Consider the following 8,387-nt stretch of genomic DNA (forward strand, 5'->3'; position numbering starts at 1 on the left):
GGGGAGGGAGCCAGGGGTTGGGGCTGGCCCATGGTTGCAGATGGTGGGGTGGGGGTGGGGGTGTGTGGCTGAGGCCCTCGGCGCCCCCCACTCAGGCTCAGAAGCCTGGGGGGCTTCTGGTTGATTTTCAAAGAATTTTAAAGGCAGGGGCAAGTGCACAAATGATGTCAAGAGAAAAAGAGGTGGACACAGGATAAAGGAGGAGAGGAGCAATGAGAAAGCAGGAAAAGAGAATAGAGACAAAGAGAGTAAAAAGGGGTACATGGGAGGGGCACAAAAAAGTGGCCGTGGGGATGGGGAAGGGGTGGGGGATGGAGATGGGAGATGAAGAAAAGGAGGAGATGAACGAGAGGGAGAGAAGCCAAATCCTTCCCATGCCATCCACCCATTAGGCAGCCTTGGAATGGCCCAAGCCTGGAGGGAAATGCATTTGCCAGCAGGATCTGTTTACGCTCCTGGTGGGCTGAGTTGTGCTGAGAGGATCCCTTATTAATATCAGAGGCTCCAGCCATCCCTAATGGCCCCTGAGCCTTGTGGGCTGCAAAGGGACTGGGGAGCTAACATGTTGGTTGGTCAGATGCCAGGCTGTGCTCACAGAGATGGCACCTTCCCAGGCCAAACTGGAGTCTGATGCCAGGCCAGGGCTGGAGGCTGCTGAATGATCTAGAAGGCATGGAATAGTTCATTTAGAGTGATCAAAACATGGTCAGTCCAGTTCCCACTCTTTGGCCTGACCAGGGTGACAAGCAGTCTCCGTGGGTATAGTTAATGGTCAGAGAGAAGCAGCTTATGGCAACTGTGTTATTTAAGAAGTGCTTTGGATTCATTCGGTCAGTAGCAGACACTGAATCTTGCTTGGATCCCACCTCTCCTCAAAAAGCTCACAATGCAGCCGGTGGGAGGCCGTTGGGAGGTGGCAGTCAAGTAAATTACTAATAAGACTAAAATACATTCTCAAGGAGGTAAATACTGCAGCTCCGTTTAAATATCGGGGGCTCAATAAAGATTTCTTGAATAATTGAATAAATAACTGTCCAATCCATGTATCTAATAGCATGGAGGAAGAAGGGTTATTTATGAACTAATTCTTTGCACAGGATTTGACACGTGATAGACACCCAATACAGTTTTATTAAATGAATGACTGATTACATTTCACTGAGGAGAAAAATAAGGTACTCCTGAGGAAGTGGCACCCTAGGCTGCTGTCACTTACTGGTACTTTAGTGTGAACTTACTCCTGTTGTCCATTTTTGCTGACATTTACAAATCACATTAGCTCACTTAAATCTCTTATCCATTCTGTGAGGTAGGCAGGGCCAGAATCATCATCTGCATTTACAGATAACGAAATTGAGGGCTAGACAGGCTGAGTGTTGCGCCCAGCTGAAATACTAAAGCCACATCTGGAATACAGCATCCTGTCCTGACAGCGAATCCAGTTTTCATTCCCTTGGTCCAGGCACACCTTAAGAGCAAAGATTGAGATTTCCTGAAGAAGCAATTGTGCCTGATGAGTGCAACGCAGAAACCCTGCCTGAGTTTCCAGCCTGCTGGCCTGCCCTGCAGATATCAGGCTCAAGACTGCAGCATCAGCTCCTTTACCTGATTTCCAGTGTTTCCCTACAGACTTCAGACTTGACAGCCCCTACAACCATGTGAGCTGATTCCTTAAAATAAATCTCTCCGTTCTCTCTCTCTCTCTCTCTCTATGCACACACACACACACACACACACACACACACACACACACACACACACACACACACATGCTCCTTGACTTATAATGGGGTCACATCCCAATAAATTCATTATAAGTTGAAAATATTTTAATTTGTACTATCATAAATTGGAGACCATATGTGTATATATATATGTATGTGTGTATATGTAAATGTATATATACACACATGAGGGGTCTTTGAAAACTTCATGAAAGAATTTGTATTCTTTTTTTTTTAAACTAAGCATTTCATTGATTTGAGAGATTAAACACTTTTTTAAAATTTGAAATATTTTAACATTTACTTGTACATATTTGTGGGGTACAGTGTGTTATTCCAATACATGCATGTACTGCACAATGAATAGCTTATGGTAGATAGCATAGCTTTGTACCCATTAGGCCACCTCTTCTCCTCCCCCCACTTCCTGCCCCCCACCTCTGGTAACCATTATTCTACTCTCTACTTCTATGAGAACCACTGTTTTGGTTTTTTTTTTCAGATTCCACATATGAGTGAGATCATGCAGTGTTTGTTTTTTTGTGCCTGATCACCTCTGGTAACCATTATTCTACTCTCTACTTCTATGAGAACCACTGTTTTGGTTTTTTTTTTTCAGATTCCACATATGAGTGAGATCATGCAGTGTTTGTTTTTTTGTGCCTGATTTGCTTCACGTAACATGATAGTTTCCAGTTCCATCCACGTTGCTGCAAATGATAGGATGTCATTTTTTTAACAGCTGAATAGTATTCCATTGTGTATTCCCTATGTACACAGTTTTTTAATCCATTCATCCGTTGGTGGACATTTAGGTTGATTCCATCTCTTAGCTACTGTGAACAGTGCTGCTATGAACATGGGAGTGCAGGTGTCTTCTTGACACACTGATTTCATTTCCTTTGTGTATATAGCCAGTAGGGGGATATGTGGGTCATAAAGTAGATCTACTTTTAGTTCTCTGAGGAACCTCTATACTGTTTTCCACAGTGGCTGTACCAATTTATACTCCCACCAGCAATGAGGGAGAGTTCCTTATTCTCTGCATCCTCTCCAGCATTTGTTATTTTTTGTCTTGTAGATAATAGCCATTCTCACTGAATTGAGATGATATGTCATTGTGGGTTTAATTTTCATTTCCCTGATGATTAGTGATGTTGGGCATTTTTTCATGTGCCTTTTGGCCATTTGTATGTCTTCTTCTTTTCCTTTTTCTTTTTTTGTTCTGAGACTTAATCAGTAAAAATGGCCTTGTACCAGTATCTTATGTATAAAAAGACAGCTGGCTTTAAGTTTTGTTTTTTTGTTTGGCAGCTGGCTGGTACAAGGTCGAACCTTGGACCTTGGTGTTATCAGCACCGCTCTCTAACCAACTGAGCAAGCCAGGCAGCCCACCTTTTGTTTCTTTGGCCTTTTAGGAAAAAAATGTATTTTTATTTTTTGGTGTTGTAACACCACATTCTAACCAACTAAGCTAACTGGTCAGCCTGAAACATATTGATTTTACATATTGATGGGATACAGAGTTATATTTCGATACATGTGTACAATGTATATTGGTCTATTCGAGGTAATTTGCCTATTCATCCTTGCAAAACTTAATCATTTCTTTGTAATGTGCATGTGTGATCTCTCTCTAATTATTTGGTTGCATGCAGTAAAACAGTATTGATTTCTGGGTCGACTGTACACCAGTAGGTCTTGTTTTTCCTGTCTTGCTGTACTTTTGTGTCCATTAATCAGCCTTTCGCTATCCCTCCTCCCCTCTCCCTTTTTTCACCTCTAGCAACTATAGTTCTTCTCTCTTCTTTTAACAGTTCAATTTATTATTATTTATTTGTTTGCTTGTTTTGTTTTGTTTTCCTTTTTCGGGGGCTCCCACATGTGAGTGAGAACATGTAGTATTTCTCTTTCTGTGCCTGGCTTATCATAACATAAAATAATTTTCACTTAACATCACTTAACATAATTTTCTCTAAGCTCATTCATGTTGCTGCAAATGGCAGAATTTCTTTTTTTTTATGGCTGAGTGGCATTCCACATGTATATGTACAGCATTTCTTTTATCCAATCTTCTGTTGATGGATATTTAGGTTAGTTCCATATCTTGGCTATTGTGAACCAAGCTTCGATAAACATGGGGATGCAAATATTCCTTCAACGTGGTCTTTTCCATTCCTTTGGATATAAACCCAGTAGTGGGATTGCTGGGTCATATGGTAGTTCTATCTGTAGTTGTTTGAGAAATCTCTATACTGTTTTCTATAATGGCTATAATAATTTACAGTCTCACCAACAATGTACATTTCTTTGCATCCTCACCAGCTTTGGTTCTATTCTGTCTTTTTATTATTTTCTGCCTAACTGAGGTCAGATGATCTCTCACTGTGGTTTTGATTTGCAATTCCCTGATGATCAGTGATGTTGAGCATTTTTTCATGTGCTTGTTGGCCATTTGTATGTCTGCTTTTGAGAAATGTCTGTTCAGGTCCTTTGCCCATTTTTTAATTGGGCTTTTTTTTTTTTGCTGTTGAATTGTTTGAGTTCCTTACATGTTCTGTATATTAGCTCCTTGTCTTATGTGTAGTTTGCAAACACTTTCTCCCATTCTATAGGTTGTCTCTTCATTTTGTTGATAGTGTTCCTTGCTGTGCAGAGGCTTTTCAGTTTGATGTAATCCCAGTCGTGTATTTTTGCTTTACTTGCCTGTGTCTTGGTAGTTTTGCTCAAAAAAGTGCTGCTCACTCCCATTCTGTGTTTTCCCTATGTTTTCTTCTAGTAGCTTCATAGTTTCAGGTCTCAAATTTAGGTCTTTAACCCATTTTGAGTTGACTTTGTGTATTTTGAGAAATAGGGTCTAGTTTCAATCTTCTCCATGTGGATATCCAGTTTTCCCATCACCACGCATTGAAGAGCCTGTACTTTCCCCACTGTATATTCTTGGCACCTTTGTTGAAAATGAGTTGGCTTCTTCCCCTCCTCCTCCTCTTCCTTGTGAATGTTGGCTGTTCTTTGCCCTTTGCATCTTCACATGAATTTTGGAATCAACTTTTGACATCTCCCCCAAAAACCTGCTGGGATTTTGACTGGAATCGTATTGACTTTATCACCGATTTGGGAGAATTGGTATCTTTACAATATTGAGTCTTCCAGTTTATGAACATGTTATATTTCTTGATTTAGTTGTTATCTTTAATGTCTCTCAATAAGTTTTATAATTTTTCTCATTAAGATCTTGCTCAACTTTTGTTGTATCTATTCCTAGGGACTTCATTTTTTTTTTTTTAATGCTGTTATAAAAGGTAGAGTCTGTCTGCCACAGATAAAGAAAATTTTCCTGTGTAGTTTTAATTATTTGTGAAATGAAAAAGCCTATTTGAGGAGGCTGGCCACTTAGCTCAGTTGGTTATGGCAGTGTTATACCACCAAGGGCAAGGGTTCAGATCCCTACACCAGCCAGCCACAAAGAAAAGAAAAGAAAAGAAAAAGCCTGTTTGATAAGGCCTCTGCAATCACCTTACCTTTCTCTCATTTACCGGGGTCAGTGATGTCTCATCACTGAAAGAGGGAAGAGTTTTTCCTTTTTGGAGGGCACTTCTTTATGGACTAGGAACAGTAAAAATCAAGACTTGATTGGTGCTTTAAAACGTATTTCCTACATTATGTTATTTAATCCTTATACTATTCTGAAAGGTGGGCATTTTAATTTCCATTTGACTAGTGAGGAAATAAAGTCTCAGATAAAAAGACTTGCCCATCTCATCAATGGGTGAATAGATAAAGAAAATGTGGTATATACACACAATGGAATACTATTCAGCCTTAAAAAAGGAAATCCTGTCATTTGCAACAACATGGATAGAACTGGAGAACATTATGCTAAGTGAAATATGCCAGGCCCAGAAAGACAAGTACTGCATGATGTCACTTACATATGGGATCTAAAACCATCAAACTCATTGAAGCAGGGAGTAGAATGGTTACAGAGGCAGAGGGGTGGGTGGAATGGGGAGTTGTTAGTCAAAGGGTACAAAGTTTCAGTTAAACAGAAAGAATAAGTATTTTTGAGATCTATTGCACAGTATGGTGACTATATTTAATAATAATGTATTGTATTTCAAAGTTGCTAAGAAAGGAAATTTCAAATGTTCAAAATGTTCTCACCATAAAAAATGATAAGTATGTGAGGTGATGGATATGTTAATTAACTTGATGCAATCATTCTGTATTGTATGAATACATCATAACATCACTTTGTACCCCATAAGTATACACAATTATAATTTGTCAACTTACAATTAAAAAAAGCCTTGGGACTAGCTGGTTAGCTCAGTTGGTTAGAGGGCAGTGTTCTACCCCCAAGGTCAGGGGTTTGGATCTCTGTACCAGCCAGCTGCCAAAAAAGAAAAAAAAAAAAAAGAAAAAAAAACCTCACTTGAGTTCACATGGCTTTACTTAGCTCAAATTCAGGGCGTGACTTCAATCTGTCCCCTTTCCCTACACCACAGTTGCCCCCCATGTTGGAGCCTTTGAAGATGTGGGTTTTTGTAGTGCTTTGTGTACTGTTTTCTAGTGTCTGGTCAGATTAAAATTTGGGGAGCTAGAAAAAATGACAGCAGGTCCAGGAGAAAAACAGTTTACGTGAACTGGATTTTTCTATTTTCTATTTAACAGTGGATGGTATGCTTTCTTCTCTTTTATGAGGAAACATAATTCAGCCAAGATCTTAGTTTTTGTTAAATNGTTGCTAAGAAAGGAAATTTCAAATGTTCAAAATGTTCTCACCATAAAAAATGATAAGTATCTGAGGTGATGGATATGTTAATTAACTTGATGCAATCATTCTGTATTGTATGAATACATCATAACATCACTTTGTACTCCATAAGTATACACAATTATAATTTGTCAACTTACAATTAAAAAAAGCCTTGGGACTAGCTGGTTAGCTCAGTTGGTTAGAGGGTAGTGTTCTACCACCAAGGTCAGGGGTTTGGATCTCTGTACCAGCCAGCTGCCAAAAAAGAAAAAAAAAAAAGAAAAAAAAGCCTCACTTGAGTTCACATGGCTTTACTTAGCTCAAATTCAGGGCGTGACTTCAATCTGTCCCCTTTCCCTACACCACAGTTGCCCCCCATGTTGGAGCCTTTGAAGATGTGGGTTTTGTAGTGCTTTGTGTACTGTTTTCTAGTGTCTGGTCAGATTAAAATTTGGGGAGCTAGAAAAAAATGACAGCAGGTCCAGGAGAAAAACAGTTTACGTGAACTGGATTTTTCTATTTTCTATTTAACAGTGGATGGTATGCTTTCTTCTCTTTTATGAGGAAACATAATTCAGCCAAGATCTTAGTTTTTGTTAAATATGCTTTTAATACAGGCTTTCAATTCAAAATTAGTACCAAACCTAATTAACAGTTACATTTTTTCTTATTAGATTAGAAGAAACCTGAGTGCATACATTTGTAGTCATGGTGCCTGTCACAACGTTTTAGGTCATTAATATTTGCTGAATGAGTGCATTTTCCCACTACTCGAACAATCTAGAACCCTAACCTCCAGGAGCTAAATATTTAATCCCATGAAGACCCACCAGGTGGCGCTCCAAGACTGCCTCACATAGGTCATACTTGGCTGAAAAAGAATTCTGTGTACAGGTAAAGGAGCTGAAAATCTGTGACTTTTGGTTTAAAAGGAGAGGGAGAGGGAGAAGAGAAAAATCTTTGGTCCTGGATTTCTTTTCATTCACAGCTGAGCCACAGTATGTGACCTGCTCTGGTTTTACTTAGGCATTTAGGATTTCCTCATATTTGGTGCACTTTCTAGCTTCCCCAGTGCAGAGGTTCTCCTGTTTTTCTTTGTATTCGATACAAGGCCCAGCACATAGTAGGCGTTTGATGAATTCTGGCTGATCTGAGATGACTGGCCCTGTCTGGAAGTCTGATGCCCATAAACTCTTCCTCAGATTAGGCTTCCCCTCCATTCCCTTTCTTGGTTGATGCCATCTGCCTGCCCTGTAGTCAGAGCCATCCTGCTGCCCAGCATGTCCTCCTTGAGTCCCTGGTTGGCATCCAGTCCCACTCTTTTTTTTTTTTTTTTAATCCACATGATGAGAATTTCCTGGTAGCCAGTCCATTCATTACAGTCACTGTTTCAAACCTTCACTTCTCTCCTCAGTCCTCCCTCCTCCTTCCTCCCCTCCCCTCCTTTCCAGAAGATAACTCCCCACCCCCCAATTCACAGATAAAGGGAAGCTGTGGAGACCCCTCAACTTCCTCACTCTGTGCCTTTGAGTGGCCCCACACTCCCACCTATCCCTCTCTCCTCCCCTCCAGGGATGCTGCAAGAGGGGTCTTTTATTTTAGTCAATGTGAATCCTATCCCCCCAAAGTCTTTCATATATTTGTTCATTTATTCACCTCATTCTTCAAAAATTTATTACTTATTGCTATGTGGTAGGTCCGGGGACTACAATGGTGGGTAAAACTGACAAGGTCTAGTGGGACAGGCAGCTGTTAACTGAATAAGCACCCACTAGATGAAGTGGAGTCAACGTTCTCGTGCTACACTCGGGTGTGCTAAGCTAAAACAGCCGTTTTAAATACCGCATGTTCTCACTTATATGTGGGAGCTAATAAAAATAAATAAATAAATATACAAACAAATA

This window comes from Galeopterus variegatus, unplaced genomic scaffold, assembly GCF_000696425.1.
Source record: "Galeopterus variegatus unplaced genomic scaffold, G_variegatus-3.0.2 Scaffold4682, whole genome shotgun sequence".
In the NCBI taxonomy this organism is placed as follows: Eukaryota; Metazoa; Chordata; class Mammalia; order Dermoptera; family Cynocephalidae; genus Galeopterus; species Galeopterus variegatus.